Source organism: Syngnathus typhle, linkage group LG3 (genome assembly GCF_033458585.1).
Source record: "Syngnathus typhle isolate RoL2023-S1 ecotype Sweden linkage group LG3, RoL_Styp_1.0, whole genome shotgun sequence".
Lineage (NCBI taxonomy): Eukaryota > Metazoa > Chordata > Actinopteri > Syngnathiformes > Syngnathidae > Syngnathus > Syngnathus typhle.
In genome coordinates, this window is record NC_083740.1 from 11,154,186 (window position 1) to 11,178,027 (window position 23,842).

A 23,842-nucleotide genomic window follows, 5' to 3' on the forward strand; every position below is an offset into this window, starting at 1 on the left:
GAGATTACCTGAAAAATAGAAGCTAGCTGTCTAGTCTGGCAGACTCAAACCCCCCCAAAAGCCCACGTCAAAATTACACTTGAAGCCAGGAGTCCGCCTGTAGGCAATCATCAGGGTATACACTGCCACGTTGTCCTCCACTGGCTAGAAATAAATGTGTATTCAAAGACATAATAGTTGGTCACAAATAGGAATGCAGTGTGATTCTAAAACAGTTGGGTGGTCTGGTGGTCCGGAGAGCGTATTACGAACCTTGCATGACTTTCATGACAAGCCAGTGGAGTAGAATAAATGTTAATTAAATTATGCCACTTAGATCCTTTTTTTTTAAATCACTTAAGCAGCCTTACATTTAATCCCTGAACTCCAAATAATGGCACGACATGCTGACTGAGTTAAAACACCAAGTTGCCATATCGTTAAATAATCTTCTGAATCAACTGATATGAAAAATGTGAATTCTTCTATTCACATTTCTGTTTCCTGTCTAAACAAAAAAGGAATTATTGATATTGTTATCCATTTATGCATTTCAATACCACTTCTGGGTCACGGGCTGCTAGAGTCGATCCCAGCTGGCTTCAGATGAAAGCTAGACTCTACCCTGAACTGGTCACCTGTCAGTCACAGGGCACGTACACATTAAGTGTACAGCCAACCATTCACACTCACGTTTGCACCATTACTGAGTGGGAAATGAACCCACGCTGCCTGCCCACATGTCAGGAGAAAACACCACGTTTGGGCCTAAATCTAATTATTTCAGCAGTGATGTAAGAAAATGCAATAATATTGTTTTGTTGGATTATTGAAGATCATAATTTCTTCTTTCTAAAACAAAACTCTTGATTGAAGTTGTTAGGCCTCTCGTAATTCATAGGAATATTATGCAGTAATTTACAGCATTTTTATTGTTACTTCTATAAATCATGTTTAAAGTATCGACACTTTCTTTAAAACAGTTTTTAGTGAATGCCACGAACCCAAACCTAGGCAAAGATTTAATAGAAACTGTGGGTACAAAAAAATGAAGTGGTATACAGTTCTCATAAAACTCCCATTGTTTCCAAGCTTGCAGTTTCGTTTTGTGACTTACAGAAAACTGTAAACCACTCCCATACATGTTTACAAGAAGTTCTAAAAATACTGTTGTTTCCTCCTTCATTGAAGGTGTTATCGCAATTGCATTGTCTTGAATGATGTCTTGAATGACGTGAGATGAGTTGGTTAGATTACAAACCTGTATTTACAGTCAGGCGTGTCTATGTCTTGCCTATGTCTTTTGTATTCAGCAACTGAATGTGCAACATTTGCCAATTGCCACATATGTTTGAGCGCTGATCAAATTTCATTTCAGGTTGAACCCTAAAAATAACCTAAAATAATAACATTAACACTCTTGCTGAGTTTATTAAGTAAAAACCCAATGTTGATTTATTTTTGTTTTGTTTTGTCGTTCAGCAGTTTTTTGTCTTCTTTGAATGGTATTGTTTTTATGCAAGAGAGCCCTTTTTTATTACATCGTGTGGTTATTTTGTTATTTGCTTGAAACTTTTTGTTGTTGGGTCAAGATGTGTTTTATATATGGATTAAAAAAAGATGTGTTTTATACATGCATTGGTTTTTTTTTAATTTGATAATACATATTTTGCACATATACATGTATTTTGTCCATATTTAAAGTCGTATTTTTGTCATACATCTGGTTAAGTGCATGGTCCTATGCGCCCAACTAAGTAGCACTGATGAAAAATTGTGGCCACTTCCACCATTTAAGTTATCCATCCCTGGAGTACATTATGACTCAGAATATTATCTATCCATTTACCTCTCTTATTCCTTTGGGTTGTGAGTAAGCTGGAGTCAATTCCAGATGTAGAGCAAGAGGTGGAGTAGACCATTTACTGATGATCAGTCATCTCCAGAGCACATAAAGACAGTAAGTCATTGACGCTCGAATTTAACCAAACAGGATGGTTTAGTGATGTGGGAGGGTCCGGCGGCAGAACACGTTAAGTCCTAACAGGAAGGCCATAGCCGTGAGTCAAACCAGGAACCTCTTGATTGTGAGGTAAACGTGCTAACTGCATTAGGCCATGAATATTATTCTGTCATGGTTTTATGTCATTACACTTGTTTTTTAGTGTTTGAATTTGTGGTACATCGCCCAACACAAATTGTGTGTGGCTTTCCTACTGTGAACAGATAGTGGTCGAGATGGTGGGAGGATGTTTTAAAGCACTTCAAAGTGGCCTCATTCTACACAGCTAAGCTCAGGGGTACAACATCTACTGTTTATCTGCGTGTGTGTGTGTGTGGTTCGGCTTCTTCAGTGTAGCAGAGCTGTCGTGGTTTCTGTTTCTGCATATACGTATACATGTCCGTTTTGGGTTTTTGCTGTATTCAAAACACTATATCTCATTTAGATTGGAAGGAAGAAGGGAAATGGAGGGCGGGGGTGTCAGTATTTGATGTGATTCAGCCATAGAGTGAAAACAAGCTGCTCTCTTGTTTCGATTCATGCAAGAGAAAAATGCCATCGTCCAACAAAGACTTCTCTATCTAAAAGAGGAGAGATAGATGTTCTCTGCCACCGAGGGAGCTGGATGAAGGAGGGAGTGGATGAGCGCTGGAGTATGTCAGGTTTCATCTGCTCTGTGCTCTGACACACCCTGCTTTGACAGCTCTGCCACAGTTTCGTCACCGAACTGCCTCTGTCATTTGCCATACATACACTCTTCCCTTATCCTATCTTCAGTGGTTTCTTAGTGTCATCCCCTCTGGGCTGCCCTTTTACAGCATATGGTGCTCCCACACCAGTGTTGTGTTTGCTCACACATATTCACATGCAGTTTCCCTCCGTCACCTTTTCTTGCTTATAATAATCTGATTTTGTGTCTTATTGTTGTGATAATTTGGTAAAAAGGACAGGTGAAAACCAAACAAAAAAAAACTACATAACTAATGTAGGGTTTTTTTTGTTTTTTTCGCATTTCTCCACACCACTCCAATGAGAACAACCAGCTCTTGTATCATCACAATGAACTGGACATTGGAAAAAACATAGTTAAATTCATGATGTAACAACAGAGACAATTACTTTTTCACAAGGTCATGCAGTGTTTTTTTTCTCTTTAATAAATAAAATCACTGTTTATTTCATTGTTACTATTGTTTGATTATCGTAAGCATCAACGTGGAGAAACTATGCAAAACAGCAAACTTTGGACAATTTAGAGCAGGGGTGTCAAACTCATTTTTGTCGCGGGCCGCATCGAGTTTCTAACGGAGGCCAATTATGATTGTTAACATCTTATATTATGCACAGTATTGGCAACAATACAAAGTGATGAATAACTAGTTTTGAAATTAGAGACTAGTAAAAAAAAAAATCAAATATTTAGAAAAGTGAACGGTAATAGAAATGGCAAGTAATATCTCTATTTTTTAAAGTAAAGACGATTTGTACTTGATGCACAATTATCTTCGAGGGCCACATAAAATGATGTGGCGGGTCATATCTGACCACGAGTTTGACACCTATGATTTAGAGCCTTCAACAAACTAATCATGAATATTTTGGGAATTTGAGGGGAACCCAGAGGACCTGTTGGAAACCCACCTAATCACAGAGAAGGCTGGACCCTTGATTCGAACCTGAAGCTCTTTGGAAAAAAAGATGCACTAACCTAACCCCTCCTTTCCCTATTCGACTTCTCTGATACTGATTGAATAATTTTTCTGGTTTCTCATTTAAACATTAGTACAACAAATCTGCAACACAAATACAAACACATCTGGAAAAGGTAATGGTAGTTTCGGTTGCAGCACAATATGTTCCTCGTAATGAGGAAATTTCTTCTGTGCCACCCACATGCAGTACAATACATTCTGCATGCATTCATCAGTTCGCTCTGGCTAATCAGTGGAAGCTGCGCCTCCGTACTCCTTTCTGTATAATTACATCCCACGTAGCATATCAGACAGCAGACTGAAACCTCCAGGTCTCACTAAACGAGTTTGAAGAACATACCAAGAAGGAGCTGAGCCTCAACAATCATTTCTGTCTGTCTCTCGTCCTTGTCGTTTCCCCGTCACAGAGTATGACAATTTGGATTTCTGTTATGACAGCGTGATTAAACATGTACACAAATACAAACACATCTACACACACTCAAGCCTTGTACGATAACATGAGTTATCACAACATTACTCGTTTGCTTTAATTTTATTGGGCAAAAAATGTTTTGTTGTATCACTTTATGTGGGTATAATTAGGAAAGGCATTTGTGGCCACTTAAATAGGCCATCTCGTGAGATGTTAATGGACTCTGCACAGACAACAATGCAGCCATTGGAAAAGCATCTCCCTCATTCCTAATCAATAAAACATTGGACTTGCTGCCATGCCTATGTATTGATTTGCCTGAATTAACGTTTGTGTCTCTGTGGTTCATCCTTAGGCGCTGCTTCTTCAATACGCCTCTGCTTTGTCCTCATCGCTGCATGTCTCCTTTTAGTATTTTGATATTTCCATGGAATCTTTTGAAATATCACGGCACAGACATCTTAGTATCTCCAGCATCTCATTCTTTGATGTCTACAAACTAGCGTCTAACATTCAGAAACAAAATACAATCTGTTGATTAGCAGTGATAATAGTAGAAAAATACAACAGTGGGCTGATTGATCCGTGTATCAATATTATTGATAGCAAAGTTGATACTGATATTGATCAACACCAGTGTAATTGGCTCAACACTTTAGTCTTACTTGCACTCATGTATGCACTGCTACTTATTTGAAAGAAAGATTTTGGAACTTGCAGTTACCAATACTTTATTATTGTATGTACGTACATATGTATGTAAGTGTATGTATGTATGTATGTATGTATGTATGTATGTATGTATGTATGGATGTATGGATGTATGGATGTATGTATGTATGTATGTATGTATGTATGTATGTATGGATGGATGTATGTATGGATGTATGTATGGATGTATGTATGGATGTATGTATGGATGTATGTATGGATGTATGTATGTATGTATGTATGTATGTATGTATGTATGGATGTATGTATGGATGGATGTATGTATGTATGTATGTATGTATGTATGTATGTATGTATGTATGTATGTATGTATGTATGTATGTATGTATGTATGTATGTATGTATGTATGTATGTATGTATGTATGTATGTATGTATGTATGTATGGATGGATGGATGGATGGATGGATGGATGGATGGATGGATGGATGGATGGATGGATGGATGGATGGATGGATGGATGGATGGATGGATGGATGGATGGATGGATGGATGGATGGATGGATGGATGGATGGATGGATGGATGGATGGATGGATGGATGGATGGATGGATGGATGGATGGATGGATGGATGGATGGATGGATGGATGGATGGATGACAGATTGATGGATGACAGATTGATGGATGACAGATTGATGGATGACAGATTGATGGATGACAGATTGATGGATGACAGATTGATGGATGTATTTATCAATCCTGCTTGTTCATTCATCGTACCGCTTATCATCACAAGGGTCGCAGGCATGCTACAGCCTATCTCAACTGACTTTGGGCAGTTGGCGGGGTACACCCTGAACTGCTCGTAAGCCAGTTGCAGAGAACAACCATTTGCACTCACAGGCCATTTGGAGTGCTCAATTGGCCTATCATACATTATTTGGGCATGTGGGACGAAACCGCAGTGCCCGGAGAAAGCCCACGCAGGCACAAGGAGAACATGCAAACACCGGAAGGCCGGAGCTGGAATTGAACCCTGCACCTCTGAACTGTGTGGCAGACGTGCTTACCAGCGCGCCACACTGCCACCTAAAAATCTTTTTTGGCTGGACAAAAAAAATTATCTTAAAATGATTTAGTCTTTCACAACATTTCATGCTGCTGACCTACATAATAATTTTCAAAATTTTAAAATAAATGCTTGGTGTGACATGTAACAAGAAAACACTCAATAAATAAACTTTAATACAATAATATAATAATGGTATACTTTATGTGGGAGCTCAATTACCTAAAGAAAACTGAGTGATATTGTCATGTGGGTAGGTGGAGGAGATTGTTCGAGACCATTTGCAACTGGAAGAAAAATGAGCGAATATTCAATGGAAAAAAAATGAAAGTCAAAAACCAAATTGTACAAAAAGTAGGGCACACAAATGTAGGGCGTAATTGCACTGCATTTCTGTCTTATGTCACAGCAGGTAACTTTCCTTCACAATACCAAAGTAGTTTAAGCCTGAAATAGATGGGCTCAATTTCCATAATGAACAAAAGAAGGAAAGCCAAGAAAATCATAGTTCAACTCATTTCAGAATGGGTCTTGCTCCAACTGTTTCTCCATACACCATATTAGTCTTTTTTTATTTGTTTCTCAATTTTCTCTAGATGTTTGCAATAAGGAATCACATACGTAAAGTGTGCATTTCGTTTAAGTGTCATCTATTGGTCAGATACAGCGATGTGTGTGTGTGCGTGTCTCCGTGCGTGCGTGTGTGCGTGCGTGTGTGTGTGTGTGTGGGTGTGTGTGTACGCATGTTGGTGGTTGGGGATCTAGTCCTGCAGTGCAATTGCAGTGACCGCTGTGTTATTCCTCTTTAATTATCAATTACAGCAGCCCCCCCATCTTCCTGAGCTGAGTGGGGGTGTGGAGGCGTATGCGGAGGTGATTATGAATACAGAGCTGCCATTAGGATGGTAACCGGGCTCACCGTCTGGAATCGGGGATTCAGTGAGAAGGAGGAGGAGGAGGAAAGCTGGCTGATGCGTTAATGAAACAGGCTGCAGCTCAGACAAAAGAAAAGCCCCCGCCCCTTTCTTTTACATCCCGATCCCATTTTGATCATCTTTTATTTCATCTTGTGTATTTTCTTGCTCATTTTGCATCCTACGCCTGTCACTATTACAGCTACCCCAACCTGTATAGATATAATGTTCAAAAGCAAATTCAAAAACGCCCACGATAACCAGCAGATCCTCTGTGTTTGTTTACTGTGTGGTCATCTTTGAAGCTGTGTGCTCATCCATTTGAAAATATTTCTGTATATCATGAGTTGTTTTTTCATGGTCGCTCTAGTGTTTTTCAAAAGAGAGGCTTTTTATTTTTACAAACATGTTCATGCAGTTTAAAGTATATTTGTAAATCATGTAATTAATAAAACTGTTCTTTAGTAAAACAATGTCCAGGTGCAGTTCAATAAATTAGAACATTGTGAAAACGTATCTGGGTAGTTCTCTCAAAGTGTGGAGGTGGAGTAATTTGAGAGCTCCAAATTAAACAGGTGTAAATTCAACGCATGGCCATCAAGTTGGCCTCCACTTTCTGAGAACCACCCATCTCAGTTTTTAAATTCATTAAAAGAAACTCTTTTTCTGTAGATTCACAAAGCAAATATTTCAAGAGGTTATTTACTTTAATTGTAATGATTATGGATTGCAGCTAATGAAAAAAATATAACGTTAAAAAAACATGGTTAATGTGAAAATGTTCAATATTGTAAAGTATTGCTCTTCAATCATGTAATGACTTGGAACATTGGCAATGGACTCAGAGTCTGATTCAGCAGCCAACACAATCATGGGGCTGTTAGGTCAGTCAAACACAACCCAAAAAAATATGGTAGAAAAAGGTGCACATTCAACCTTGAATGGATTGTAAAGCAAAACAAACGCATTCAAGAATTTGGTGAACTTCATAGGGAGTCGACTGAGGCTGGAGTCGATGCGTCAAAAGTTGCTGTGCATACAGTAGATACACCAAGGAATTTGGAGCCACATTCCTGGCCATCTGAACCAGAGACAACGTCAGCAACAGCAGCTCTCCCATTGGCCGGGGCGCAAGTCGGCTATGTTCACTCCCACATCGGTAAAAATGCCCGTTTCAAACTCGGCGCATCTGTAAAAATACTGTAAGAAAGAAAACTCCAGCACAGTTAGACTGCACCTTCTGGGTAGACATGTACTGGGCATGAAACTAGGGTCCAACATCATTGTAAATACGTTTTGTATTTGAACATGGCTTTTCCGGTGTTATATTTTGATTCATTAACCCCAGCCTGCAATTTATTATTGGCTCAGTCTAAATATGTTAAACAAAATGAGAATACTTGATATTGTTTACCTCAAGTTATATGTGATCATTGAATTCAGATTTCACCATGTAATGGGGTAGAAAGTTTCCTTTGAAAAATGACTTGGCTGTGTTATTTTTGCTAACGTTTCACATCATCATGGTGTTCATTAGCTGTATGAAATGCATGTTAAAATATTCATGTTTGTACCAATAATCGTCTTTTTGGTAAAATCTTTAAATATATCAACAGTTGCAAGACCGAGTTGATTTAATTGCGCTTTTCCATCCACAAAGAGTCACATGCCATCTTCTCAGCTTCTGGATTATCACACGAAATGCACAATTTAACACACCACCCTGAAAGATATGTTGCTTCCTACTGTGTCTGTAAAGCAGTGTCCCATGACATTATATCAATAGCACTGCCATGTAAATAGGATTATTTTATATGGCTGACATGCCATTAAGGCAGCAGAGCACAAGAACAGTGAGGGGATTTTTTTTTTTTATAGTATGAGCCAGTAGTAAATTTATTATGCTCAATAATATATGAGGAATGTGTTATGAACGGGGGATAAACAGCCAGGAGGCAGTTAAAGGCTGCATCTTTATGCGGAAAAAAAGGAAAAGGAAGCTTACGAATCTGTTTATCACAACTGTGCAAATTGGAATATATTGGGAGCGTGACTGAAAGTCAGCTGTTTCGCCACGTGTGTCTCAACCATTGCCTTGCACTGCCGCACCTGTCGTATAACAAAGTAACTGAGAGCTGTCTTTGTCTTCCTCCTGTCCACTGAAACCAGCAAAATCTTCCTCCTCAGTGTCCAATTGGAATATGCATGTAAGGTCCCCGCATGATCGCGTAAAGTTTTTAATGTTTAATTCCCATTTGTAGGAGAATATACACAAAGATGATTGTCAGGGAAGAGGTGATTATTTAGGGACGCATAACTTTTATTAACATAACAGCACAACAGCGGTCCACAGCCTTTTTATGAGTATATAAATGTAATAGTCATGAGAAAAATCATGGAAAATAACCTGTATAAGCCGCGCCGGACTAAAAGCCGCAGGGTTCAAAATTTGAGAAAAAAGTAGCGGCTTTACGAAATTTACGGTATATTCGTACATATATTGCTGAAATCACAATGAATATCCCTGGGTTGAAATGTATAAAAAAAAATGCAATACCTTGCGATGTGATACAATACAATGCAAAACAATACGTTACAATACAATACAACTTCATTTATATTTATGTATCTGCTGCCACGTTACAACACAGAGATGGCAGATGGAAAGGTGGGTAAAAATTGACATACAGTTTGTAGGTGGATTTTATGAAAGATTGCTGCACAGTTTTAACACAAAAAAACGTATAAAACATGCAACCTCACCCTGAGTATGAATTTGTGTTGATTTGAGCCAAAGTGATTGCACTCCAAAGTATATATCTTGTTTGTCAGCTCGATAGTCCAAAAGACGGTTCTTCCTTTACCAAGTCATCCACTTGAAGCTTTTGGCCATTCAATTGTACAATTATACACTTGATGTTCTGCATCCATTCATCTTTTCCAACATGAGTCAGCTGGGATATGAATCATCAAATCGAATTGGCTAAATTTATATTCATTTGTTGTTCCTCATATTGTACTCTCTGACAACAAATATCATAGACAATATGAAATTATTTATCGAAGGAGAAAATATCAAATGTATTTGCCCACACACCCCAAAAGAAGTATCTTAGTTGATTGACAAAGGCAGCAAGATATTTAATGTTTTTTTTGGTACTTGCTATCCAGTATTTCATTCTTTTTTCTTAATCCCCAGTTGTGTAACTTGGAAAATGTGGTTCAAGTAAAACTCTGTATTATGTTGTATTTTTGAGTTGACAGGGCTCGGGCGTTGCCATAATCGAATAAGAAACATCATTCAACATCAACACCCTGATTTACGAGAAGCAACTTGGCTGTGTGATTCCAAAAGCGAGTCAATGTGTGGTAAATTTGCTGCTGACTCACCAAAGCATGACACCACGTGAGGTTTGTATTTGAAGAGTGTGTTTCCACACACTTATTTAGAAGACACAAATAGAGACAAACATTCTCCACTCTAACCCTTTGGAGAAAATTGTCACAGTGTTTATATTAAGATAGTGATTAATTTTGTTTGGCTGCAAAACTAAATATTTCCAGAGGCCATTATGACAATTTTACTCAATGGTAAGAAGTCCTTTATTTGGGATTCATTATTACAGCAGTCAGTGTAAAGTGGGGAACACACCTACCAATTGACACTAGTACAAGTTTGTACTTACTATTCCTAAAGTGTGTAGTGTACTACTCGAGATTATCAACTTAAGACACCACACACATAATAATCCACTATTTCAGTTTTCCTGATTTTGTTTGCTGTTGCGGCTAAAGCAGGGCCCGTGAACACGTTTGGGCCCCTTGCTATACAAGAACTTAAGCAGCTTTGTTCGCATCAGCATTTATCTATCGAAATCATAAGTAACATTATTAAAACTTAAAACTACCTCAGCAGCATGCAGTTACTAGCTAGCTAGCCACCCTGAAAGCGCATCTTCACTGAATACCACAATTTACAGAACAAATCTCTGTCATTACTTAATTTAAAAGAGTTCTTTGTGGTGTGTCAAATTTAAAAAGACATTCATTTTCAATTTACAGCGACTGCAAGGTTTTTTGTAATTAACAATATTTATTTACAGTACATAAGGGATGGGCAGCTTTAATAGTGGAGGAACCATAATTTTTCATCGGTCCTCTTGGGTTTTAAACAGATGAGAAAAATAATTACATACAGGCAAAACACACGCATATGTAAAAAATATATTTATATTTTCAATTACGTTATATTTCAATTCATTACAATGGAACCCTATTATTCGCGAGGGATAGGCCTAAAAATAACGACAATGTGCGTATGATTGACATCCAGTAAAATGTAATATACATTGATAAAGCTCCAATATACATTTACCACAAAAAAGGAGGGTTTGCTTCCCATAATAAATAATAATCTTTTTTTTTTCCAAATATTAAAAAAAATGCAAATATGTCAATTCAGGGGTTTACTGTAGCAGAATAAAGTATTTGTTATGTTTAAGTCCCAGTGCAGGAGAGTCTAAAATTAAGACGTGCCGCTGCGTACTGGCCCACTTAAGGCACTAGGTTTAATAAAAAAAAAACATGTTTGGCATCATACTCTGCAGTGTGATCTTGCTCCTAGAAGACAGTATGAAACATGCTACACAAATCTGGTGGAACTAACAATTGTATGATCATGGCTGTTTCCACTGATTCCACTGGCTTAAGGAAACCTTTTTAATCACAAACAGACATTTATTTTTTGTTTATACATCACTCCATTTTCTAAAGCGCTTATCCTCTATTGTCGTGGGCATGCCAGACCCTAATCTTTCTTCACAATTATGTTCCAGGTATTGCTGATGTGTAAGAGCAAGAAACGCAGATTCCAAATTTGCAGGTTTTTTTGCGAATGGAGATTATCACACTGACAGACCACACAGAGGATGCAGGTTGCCGCTCATGTCCCCGGCAGACAGCACCTCGACCCTCCTGCCAAGGCCGACAGGCAGACAGATTGGGCAGCCAGGGTGAGGGGCTGTGCGGGAGTGGGGGGTTAGTTGCAGCGGTGTGTAGAAATCTGGTTGTGTTGTCATCTTGCCAGCCAACAGCAGATGTGCAGCGTGAGGCAGAGCCCCCACCACCCTTGTCCTCATCTGTCTGCATCTCTACTGTCTTCATCCCCACCGTCCCTCCTCTCTTCGGATTGATTAGCTGCTCACATGTCCTCTGCCAATCACCTCCTCATGCATCATGGCATCAATTCCCTTTTATCCACGCCTCCTCTGGCTCCCCTCCTCCACCCCTCTCACATGTGCAGACAAAAATACCCCCTCCTCCCTCCTCTTTATCTGAGAAAATAGATGTTCACGCTTGCCAAAGTGCCTACGGAAAGCCTGAACAGGGCTTTCACTAAGCTCACTGCACAGTAATACACAGACAGAAAAGGGGGAAATACACGTCAATTTGGTCCATGTGTCCTGTTTCAGGAAATTGCTTTTTAAAGGGCAAAGGGGTCTCTTTTTTTCATCAAGGTGAAAGGGTAAAGAACCTTCACCCACACACTTGGTTATTTGGGAATATCCAACTGTTTGTGTGTTATTTTCAAAGCCTTATGAAGACTCATCGTTAGAAGTCCGAAGAGATAAAATCTCCAGACGTTCCTCACGCAGCACTGACGATGTTGAGTATCTATTCATCTTAAGGCCTAAAGTCATGCAGCAACACAAATGATTGCCATGTCTAAGCGCCTATTTGTTCTTGTGATAATCGTGCATTTCTTTTCCCACTACAGTCTCTGTTCCGGTATTTGTGACTCAATGCCCGCAGGCCAAAGACAAAAGAAAAAAAACAAATTAGCATGCAAGCTATTTTCTGGGGAAACCCATTTTCACTCACATCATTGTTTTGCCTGTATGGATGGTGACTAAAGCCATAATGCCCCTAATGGCAGTTATTTGTAACGCTGTCTTTGTTGACAATGAATCCATCGGGTGTTTTGGGAATGTTGCCAGCATCGCCATCGTCATGCTATTCATTATTGGCACACGTGCCAGGAAGCACACATGATTCTGCACTCTGGCAGAAGTATGCCTAGTCGACAGGGATCACACCGGGCCCAAAGTGCGTGTGAACGGTGGCGTGTGAGTGCACCTTTTTTCTCTTTGAGAGCTATAATGGTGTTTTAACATGACACATTTGCAAACAATGAGACTATTTTCAATAGTCGTACAGCTATATTTTCAGCCCCTTTCTTTTGGCAGGGTTCCTCATCCACTGGACACAGACTGATACTGGGCCACAGCCCATTTGGTACCGGGCACATCGATACACTGAACGAACAATATATTATTGACAGCTAAAAAGAGTTTTATTTTGGAAATCTATTAACGTTCAGGTTTGTTGACTCATTCGTAACAAATGAAGTAAAAGGAAATCCCTCCAAACTGCAAACATGCATTAAAAGACAAACTTTTTGAAGTTCTTGAAAGGAAAAAAACATACCTCAACATGGGTCCAATTCATTGAAGTTGAAACAAGGACTGGTCTTCCGCTAATTCCACCAAATTATAATTGGTTGTGAGGTACGTACATATTGCACTAATTGCAATAACAACAAACCACTTCTTTAAGTAGGCACAATTTTGATAACTATCGTATTTTTAATAAAATACTTAATAACATACAAGTCACTCTTCAAATTAGATGTACAATTATTTTGTATGATCAACAGACACTGTGGTGAAAGTCACAGTGTGATTTAGGGCTCAGACCTTAACGTTTAACTGCCTCAGCCCTCTGAATGGATGGTTTATGCTAGCACTGACCCTAATGGCATTCTTCACATTGTTTGGCACTGCCAATTGGTCCACAGTATTCAAAACGGTTTGCTAAAACATTTTTATCATCTAACATTTCAGTGGCCATGTTGGCTTTTTTTCCCTGTTGGGTTGGATTTGTGAAAGGACTAAATAACGAGCAAAACTTGAGCTGACAGTGAATGGAAAAAGCTTGCAATAAAAAAGACACTTGCATGTGTTTACATGACTGTTATTTACTATGTCAGCATCAGCTTTACTGCAAACAAACCCCACTTGATTGTCTGAGCCTTAAACGCCAGCAGTGAGGAATTTATCTAATCCGGACGGCAGCCAGCAGCAGTATTTCCCATCCGCCTGCCAAAACACAGCCCAATTCAGACGGATGCATATCCATTTGTACCTTGCTGCTGTGTGTTCTCTTCTTCTGTGTAAGCATTTGACTGCAAAGACAGATAAAAACACAGCCCAATTCAGACGGATGCATATCCATTTGTACCTTGCTGCTGTGTGTTTTCTTCTTCTGTGTACACATCGGACTGCAAAGACAATTAAAAACATCCAGTAACAAATTATGCAGTAATACAGTGTACAGAACACCTTTACAGTGATCTCAGCATTGTGTTTGCTACAGTCATCTTTGAAATCTCACTTTTCTCTCCAGATTGTTCAAGTGACACAATTACGATATATTCTTCTCAAGTGACACAATCTGGATGTGTCAAGGTAGCTTGAAGACAGACGCATTTAATCGGATAGCGTCAAATCGGAATCAGCAATCTTCCAAATGTGGATAAAAATCAATATGAATATGCATCAAGCACGAATAGATGGATCATATATACTGCACTGATTTGAACTTGGAGTCATCCAAATACATTGATCCACCTGTGTCTGTTCAAACAACAGAAAAAAAAGGAATGCAGACACTGAATATAAGTACAACCAAAGCATACAACATTAAATATGGGCTAATTGGAGATTTTAGTTGTATTTATTATTAAAACAAATTGCTGCCCATGGTGAAATGGAAAAGACTAAGCACTGCGAAGACTGAGAAAACTTGTAATTAAATACTTTTCTCCAATTTAAGATTAGTAATCTCTCCAGCGACAAAATGGAATTTGGAAAAAGTCTACTTTCAGCCAGTTAGAAGATGTTAAAAAAGAAAAAAATCCAGTATAATCTCCCCAGATGTATGTGCACATGCTACAAATCCTGAAGTGTCTGAAAATCTTTTTTTTTTTTTAAATAATGTAACCCATCCATTTTCCTTTCATTGGGTTTGTTCTCATTAAGGTCACAGGGTGATTGAGAGGTAGGGTCCAACTGGTTGCCCGTAATGTTGCGGGGCAAATAATGTCAAAAAACAAATATTCACGCTCTCATTCACAACTATGGGCATTTAGTGTCCCCCATTAACCTAACGGACATATTTTTAAGTGTGCGAGGAAGCCACATTGCCAGCAATCAAGGAGCAAGTATTTTTCTTGTCTTCCCTTTACGCCAGGGGTGTCAAACTCATTTTTTTTGCGGGCCGCATTGTAGTCATAGCTTCTTTCGGGGGGCCATTAAGACTGTCAACTAGGGGTGTAACGATTCATCGATACACATCGATTACTCGATATAATCCTCTATGATTTGTTGGCATCAATGCTAAAGGTAAACATCGATCTATATCGCCCGTTTCTGACCTCGGACATTAGACGTGACTTTATTTTGAAATCCAGTTCATTGTTGCTTGCTTCCTCTTTCCGGGAGCAGTGCGCGGCGTGTTGTGTTGTGAGCAGAGCAGGCACGTGAAAGGGGAGCCGACAACTACGCGGCTCCTGGGCTAGTGTCCAAGAAGACGAGGAAATTCGCTCCCCTTTGGGCTTCAACTCAATCGTTTGGAAGCACTTTTTAATTTCCTAAATAAAGAGTTTGCAGTACCTTGTTGATTTTGCCTATGAAGCACTATATCGTGATGTATCGTGAATGAATCACAGCAGGCTTTAAGATATCGGCAAATATCGTATCGTGGTTCTTTGTATCGTATCGTGACAAAACCCGCGATTTACACCCCTACTGTCAACCCAAATAAGGGTATGGCACCTAAGGGTATGAGCACCATCATATTATATACAGTAAAAGCTACAAAACTAACAAATAACTCGTTTTCAAATCAGACAAGTAAAAACTAGTCAAATATTAAAAAAGAAAAGATATTATTACAAGTGAAGACAATTTCCAATTCTAGTCATGACACGCGAATTTGATGCACAATTTGTCTTCGGGGGGCACATAAAATGATGTGGCGGGCCATATCTGGCCCCTGGGCATTGAGTTTGACACCTGTGCTTTACACTGTGAATTTTAAAAGTCACATGTAATTATATTTTTACATAAATGTTTTAAATAAGGCAAATTAGAAAAACGACTTGATGAAGCTTTCCTGTTTGAGTTTGAGTTTATTCACACAATATCCAAGACATACAACACGATACAACAAACAGTATTACACAGTCGGATGCGTGAAAGGTCACCTCAAGCAAACTATTTAAAGCTACTGTGCTACCTGTGCATAAAGACATACAAACACACTATCTCCGCAGCTGCAGGCCCCAAATAAGAGAAACCAACAAATTTGGTCGCGTAAAAATCGGCTCATCCTCGGCTTCAATTCTGCCTGTTCCCCAAAGGAAATTAACTGGCGGATTCCTCCTGACAGACAGCTGTTCCTACCGCAGTGGGAGTTTTTCATAACCTGCTTCTCTCTGACACACACACACACACAGACACACGCACACACAAGCACGCACACACAAACACACGACTGTCTCCCAAGAGAATAAATCTGCAATCAACTGGGTTTATAAATAGCCATGGCACACTTCACTGCTGCTGAGCCCCTCTTTGCTCATCCCAAAAATCTGCTGCTACGCTTCCCAATCCACATTGAAAGTGTCCTCTATGCTACCGTTTTCTCCTGCTGACGTTTTAACATTTCAGTAAACACATTAACATCTTCTAATCAAAGTCGTTTGTCCTTCAGGTAGCTGTGCATTTGTACTAATAGCTTCCAGGCAATTAGGCTTCTGGAGCAGCAGCCAGATTAGCCGTTCCTTAATTCTCTCTCACTGTGCTCGGAGACTCAGAGAGGGCCTCGAAGCCCTGCTAGTTATTGGTAGGTTGGGCTAATCACCTCATTAGTTGGTAGGATTAATGGCATGTGCCGTTTTAAGTGTTACTGTACTGGGCAATAAGAGCACCTCTTATTTTGGAGCAAATACAGTGAATACAGAAATATAAATACCACAGACGTACGTACGTATATGTGTTCACATTAATTAATGGCTTTACATCAAACTATAATTCAAATCATTAATGACAAGTGTCATTGTAAATGCCTATTAGTCTGACAGGAATATACATTTAAACATAAAATGTCTCACAGTGAAACAGTGAAACTCATCGCTTCAAGCTCAAGCAGATAACTTCTAATACTGAACACAATATTAGGTACACCCAAAGTTTTAAAGATATCCAATACAAAGGTGTGCCTTTACAAATAATATTGCTCATTGACATATATAAAAACAATCTATCATATCTTTATTATTGTGGTTGTAGTTTTTGCTGCATCATACCTCACACTATATTACGTACGTATATCTCTAAACAAAGCAATAAAAGATAAAAATTTCAAGACAAAGTAAGATAAAAACCGTCATCTCTGAAACATGTCTGTTGAAAATGTGGCGTACAGGTGAGCCACATGTTTTTATTCTTTGATGGGAAAAGAAGGTGGGGAAAGAACCGTTGGGCTAAAATATTTTGAACCATTTCCATGAAATAAATGAGTTTGACAATTCTTGACACATGACCTGCATATAATAATTGGTCAAAGGTGCAGTCAACATCAATAACAACAATACCGAGATTTTCCCTCAAAACAAGCTTTTATTTTATGTTCACCTTATTAAAAATGAAATGTAGTAATACAAATATTTTACATTTTTGAAGCACGCATTGTTGTTTCATTAATTATTTTCTAACATCATATTTTATGGCTGCATAGAAAAATTTAAGTCATTTACCAATTTCATTTGTTTATTTATAACAAGTCTGTGGTGATTTGTTTTCTTTTTTTCAGCAAAGAAAATCTGAAAGATTCTACAGTAGCTAGTAAGTATCAATAGTACATGACATATAAAACCCAAAACAACAGCAAGTACTCTTTTTTTAGGTTTTTAGTCCCAAAAGAGAAAAAACACTATCCTTTATGGTAAAAATTCAAATGATTTATCTGCAGGTGCTTTTTGTCAGCAGGTAAGTGAGTGTTGAACATGTGGGTGTATCATCTGTGTGTGTGTGTGTGTGTGTTTGTGTGTGTCTGTGGTTACTGCGGTGCTACCAGGCCCCTGACCTTTCCATGTCCTGATAGTGTCCCTCGGGAGAGACGGAGGGAGGGATGGGGAAGAGGGGGAGCCAAGAGAAGGAGGAGCTGGAGGCCTTTGTCTTTGTGTTGAAGGCCTTAATATGACTGCAGCCTGCATGTGCATGACACAAACCAGCTGTTTTTGTTTTTTTTACACACCGAACACGGCAGTCACATTACTATGATGTAACAGAAAAAAAAAATTGTCTCTTGTTTCTTGATAATTTAATATGAAGTCGTAAATGTATCACTTCTTTGTTCATGTGTTCTGCTGGCAGTTAACACAAGCAAGAGAGATGCGTATCTTTCCGAGGAGACGGCAAATTCAATTGTCAGGGGCAAAAGCGAGTGTAAACTGCACACCTAGCAGACAATAAGTGCGAGTGTTACCAGCAGACTGCACGTCGTGTTAATGGCGATGCCGCGCGTAGCCTTCACCCCCCTACTCCCGCTCGCCTGTTTCCCCCCATCTCGCATCCACCATTTGCTCATCCATCACCATCGCCTCTCGTCTGCTTCTTCCATCACTCCACCCAGCCAATTTAGTCCTCAACCATCTTTTTCGCTCCTCTGCAGCGTCGCAGGCTTTTGTCCTCCTTCCTAACCTGTACCCCCCCCTGCCAGTCCAGAATGACAGCTGCATTTTTGTCTTTGTGTATGTGTGTGTGTGTGTGTGTGCGTGTGTGTGTGTGTGTTTGAATTTGTTCTTTGCAAGGTGTTTTAATGCATGTAAAGGTGCGTATGCATGTATTAATGTGTGTGTGTGCGTGCGTCCGTGCGTGTGTGTGCGTGTGTCTGAGTATCCTGAGTCTAGTGATTAAAACTGATGACATGGGGTGGGGTTGGGGGGCACAAACCGCACCCAGGCTTTGCCATCTGTCTCTCCGTAAACCTGATACTTCTGATCCGACTCCATCTTGTTTCCCAGGCCTGCCTCAGTCCACATACACACAAACATATCTCCCTTTACCCATTTTCAGCCCCCGGAGTCAAAATCACAATATTACGTGTGCCTGTAGGTGGGCTCCAGAACTTTGGCCCCAACCTATCATGTTCAGACCATTTCAAACAGCTAGACAAACACTAACTACACTTAAACACACCCTACCCATCAATACACACATATTACCCACGGTGCAGCCCATCACGTCCACCCCGCCCCTCCACCCCTCACATGGTCCCTAGGCTCTCTTTGCCACTCATTAACCTTGTCACGTTTATGCTATGAATTAAATGATACCAGTGATGCATCCCCACGCACCGGGAGCACACAGCCGAGGAAAGCCCTACCCACCACTACTCATCCCCTCTTGCTGGCTGCAGGGACTGCCCCGGGCACCACTCATTGTGGTTGCTTGCTGCAGCACTCATGTTAATAGTGTGTTTCAGTGTGCCTTCCAAACGTAGTGTCATGTTTACACCCTCACTGTAGAGGGACAAAATAAGAGAAAGCAGGATGCATTTTCTTTAATAAAAAGATTGCATCAACTGTCCAATGAGGATTCATATTTGAAAGTATAGTCTAACACTTTAGACTGACAGCTTATGTGCGACATTCCCCTCCTTAGGGTCACATGACATACTTGATAAACCTCTTGAAGAATCGTTCTCTAGAATCTGAGCTTGTAAACAAAACATTTAACATGGTGTCCACCGAAGGGTGGTTGTCATTTGCTGTGCATTTATTTGTCCTGTTTTATATGCAGTCTGTGTACTCAATCTGCATTTATGACTGTGTCGTCTTTGTAATGCATTGTTAGTGTTTATTTATTAGGCCATATTTCTGTCGTTTGTTGCAGTGTTTGGGCCTGGCAGTTTTTGTAAATTTATTACTTCTATCTCACATTAGTTCCCCTTTATGTTACATGGGCTTCATTGTTTTGTTATGCCGCCAACCTTGAGTCATCACCTGACTGCGGTCGAAAGATTTGTTTGTCCTGGAGATCCTAAGGGCTAAATTGTCACTAGGGGCAAGTGGGTACTCGCTAAGAAACCGCCTTCGGGAAGCAGAAAGAGAGACGTTGTTTTTGCTGGAACACCCTCACACCCCACCAAAATGGCACGCAAAACTTCTATGACTCTGTGGTGGCCTCAGCCATCCTCTACGCCAGGGGTGTCAAACTCATTTTTTTCGCGGGCCGCATTGTAGTCATAGCTTCTTTTGGAGGGCCATTAAGACTGTCAACCCATATTATCTCACCTCATATTATATACAGTCAAAGCCACAAAACAAACTGAAAAGTAACTCGTTTTCAAATCAAAAGAGTAATAACTGGTCAAATATTTTTAAAAAAGATATTAAAAGTGAAGACAATTTGCAATTCTAGTAATGACACACAAATTTGATACACAATTTGTCTTTGCGGGCCACATAAAATTATGTGGCGGGCCGTATCTGGCCCCCAGGCCTTGAGTTTGACACCGGTGCTCTACACTGTGGTCTGCTGGAGCGGGGGCAGTACGGACCGGGACAGAGGGAGACTGAATAAAAGCTCTGTCCTGGACTGTCCCCTGGACTCCATAGAGGTTGTGGGTGAGAGGAGGATGTTAGTTAAGCTGACATCCATTATGGACAACACCTCTCACCCCTTCCATGACATCCCTGAGCAGCTCCTTCAGCAGCAGACTATTACGCCCAGAGTGTAGGAAGGAGAGGTTCCGCAGGTCCTTTATTCCCACTGCTATCAGACTCTACAACACGTGCGGCACCTGATCATGTGTTGGTTTCCTTCCGCGTCGTCTCTACCACTTTGTTTGTTTCTGCATGTAGCCTACAACAGAAAAGTTCCAGGAGTGATGTCACAAACCATATAATTCAAATGAGTAGACCACACCTCCTCACAATGTATCGGTAATTGATACAAAATAAAACCCCGGGCTATCCTCATTTTAATCGTAAATGGGATAGGGACTTTCATGTTTCCCATGTTTTTTTTTTTCTTTTTTATGCGCGTGATAACTGCAATGTAGGAAATTCCAGATGTCACTTGTGAAGTCCAAACACTAAATTTGACTCTGTTCAGGCAGAATGTTATGAATCAAACTTTAATTTGTAGTCATTCTGAATACTTCTGATTAAATCTCACGTATGTTACAGCCACAGTGAAAAAAAGTACTTAACGCCTGATTAAAATCTGCTAAAGTAATTTTCTACTCTTCTCCTTAAATATATTTTAATGAGACAGTATATTTTCATCAAACACATTTTAATTATGTGCATGTCCAAATTAAGAAAATCCATTCGAGCAAAATTATTTTTTTTCAGCCATCTCCTGATAAGGGCTAATAAGGTGCAAGCTAATTCAGACTATACTATCATCTCCTGTAGTTTTCCTTGATATACTTGACTATGATCCAGCATGTGGGTAGCATCCCCATTTAGTGCCGTAAAATGTAATTATGGGTTAATTTTCCATAAATCCTAGACAACACATTTATTGGTGGCTATGGCTCTAATTGTGGTGCTAAAGTTCTGTTTGTGGAGTTCCAGCCCTTAATTATGTTACATAACATAATATTTTCCTTGAACAAGCAAATAAAAACTCACACTTTTTTATTAACTTCTCCTATGTTATCTTTTTCTATGTTGACTGGTATTTTGTGTGTCATATAGTTTATCCAAACATATGCCTCTGCGTTCTTGACACTTCTTCAGGAAATAGCAATAATAGGCTTATAAATGCAGTGTGTGTGTGTGTGCGTGCATGTGTGTTTGCATACCAAGATAACACAGTGTGTCCTCACTATGGCCCATATCCGTGTTGCTATGGACAATGTGAAAATACGAAGATAAAGCAGTAGGAGGAATTTACATGTTCGAGGCCACTTCTCACTTCTGCTGTCTTTTTATATTGAGCAGAGAGTGTCCCACTCTGCTCACATAAACATCCAATATTGCATTCTTTACAAGAATTGCACACATATCCTCTTGCTCCTTTCGAGAAGAGCCGAGAACATGAAGCACCAGCTTGGAAACAAGCATCTAGGGGGCTGCAGGGCAAGGTTGAAATAAGAGTGCGAGCACACAAGAGACACTTGAGAAGGGGAATTTCTCAACAAGGATGAAAGAACCATCAAAACCATTTCAGGACTCGAGGACTGATCCATTTTCGATTTACGGGAACACATTCTAGAAATTGTTTTCATTTTTCACTGCAAACGAAGGTTGAGTCTTGCTTAACTTGCTTTATTTGTTGTACTCAAGCAATGGAAACATTTTAAAAAGCTTTTTTAGAATCACCTCTCAAGGTGAAGTGGTAAATTTTCTCTTGTGTCATGTTGATGTGCATTTTAGTAGTGTTAATGGCTTTTTTCTGTTGTTTCTCTTCTGTCAAATGTTTAAAACACTTTCAACTGGTTATCTTCTTAAAATATGTGGATATGTTGTCTTCGTCTTTCAGAGAGATATTTTCACTGTGCAAATGTTGAAAGCAAATCACATTGGGAAAAAAACAGCAGGATTACAGGTGCCAGTTGCTGATATGGACTTTTCACACATTTTCAGTGCAAACATCATTTTATAATACATTTACATATCTTTTGAATGATAATCCATTCACATGTCAACATGATGTTGAAGAATGTTGACCAAAGGTGGAAGTAACCGTGTTGCAAGACGCGCTGAATGAAATGAAAACTTTGCAAGAGAGCCAAAGAAGAAAAACAGTTGACAGGAACACGTTGAGATCTTGCAAATGTCTTGTCTATTTGAAGATTTTAAGAAGTTGGAATTTCAAATTAACAATTGGTACTTGGATTTGTAGGGCAGGATATAGTTGAATGACGGCAGGCGGGCAATGAACAGACGGATGGATTGGTAGATAGATTTATATTACTGGCTAGTCCGCACCACAAAATTTACATGTGCGTAAAAAGGCCCTTGTGAATTGTTGGTATTTTATTTACCCAGCATTACAGTCCTGTATCACTTTCTTTGGCAATTTCCAGCTATATACTCATATTCACATTGGCCAGGTTACAGAAAATAACAAAAACTGTGCCTGACTTTCACTATGAAAGAAATACTCTACACAACAGTTTATGTAAAGTTTACATAAATTGTTGGGTTGAGTGTTTACAGTAAGCAGTTTTGGGGTAAAACTGTACTACGCAAACATTAATAGTCTCAATCAAAAAATGCAATGCGATCACAACATGAAGTAGGCTGCATCATAATGAGCCACTGGTATATAATGGTAGTGATTAAGACGACCATCCGAGTTTTAACGGAAAGGTCGGTCAGTGTGTCCTAAAAACAGCTGAGTCTGCTACAGCACTGGGAATGATGTGTTGGTCCAAAGTGAGGTGGGGGAGGTTAATGTCTCAAACACACACACACAAACACACACGTAGACACACACACACACGGCGGATGTTTTCTACAGCTGTGATTACAATGTGTTATTCCCACAGTCACCAACTGAGACATCGAAGAGTACTAACAGATCATCTCCGCCCAGAATGTACACTTGTGGCTTCCATAATATGTACTATCTAGCTGAGCAAAGTATATCTAAAGAACGATGATTATTATTCCCTTTTTATGACACATGTAACACACACACACAGCAGCGTTGTTACGAAGTAAAACTTGGGACACTAGGTTTGATCCTACTACTCACATTTTCGGTAAATGGAGGGGAGACCGAGTTCCGGAGCCATGAAGTAGCATTTCAGTTTTTTAACTTTTATGCTTATTTTTTGTGATTACGTTGAACCCGTAAAAGCTTGTGCAATACAGATTTCACCATGTGTTGTAAAGTATAAGAGGAATCGCTATTTTTCACAATTTTGAATGTACTTAGAGATTTAATTTATTTTATTTATTTTTTGCTCATTCCAAATTGGGAAGATTGTTA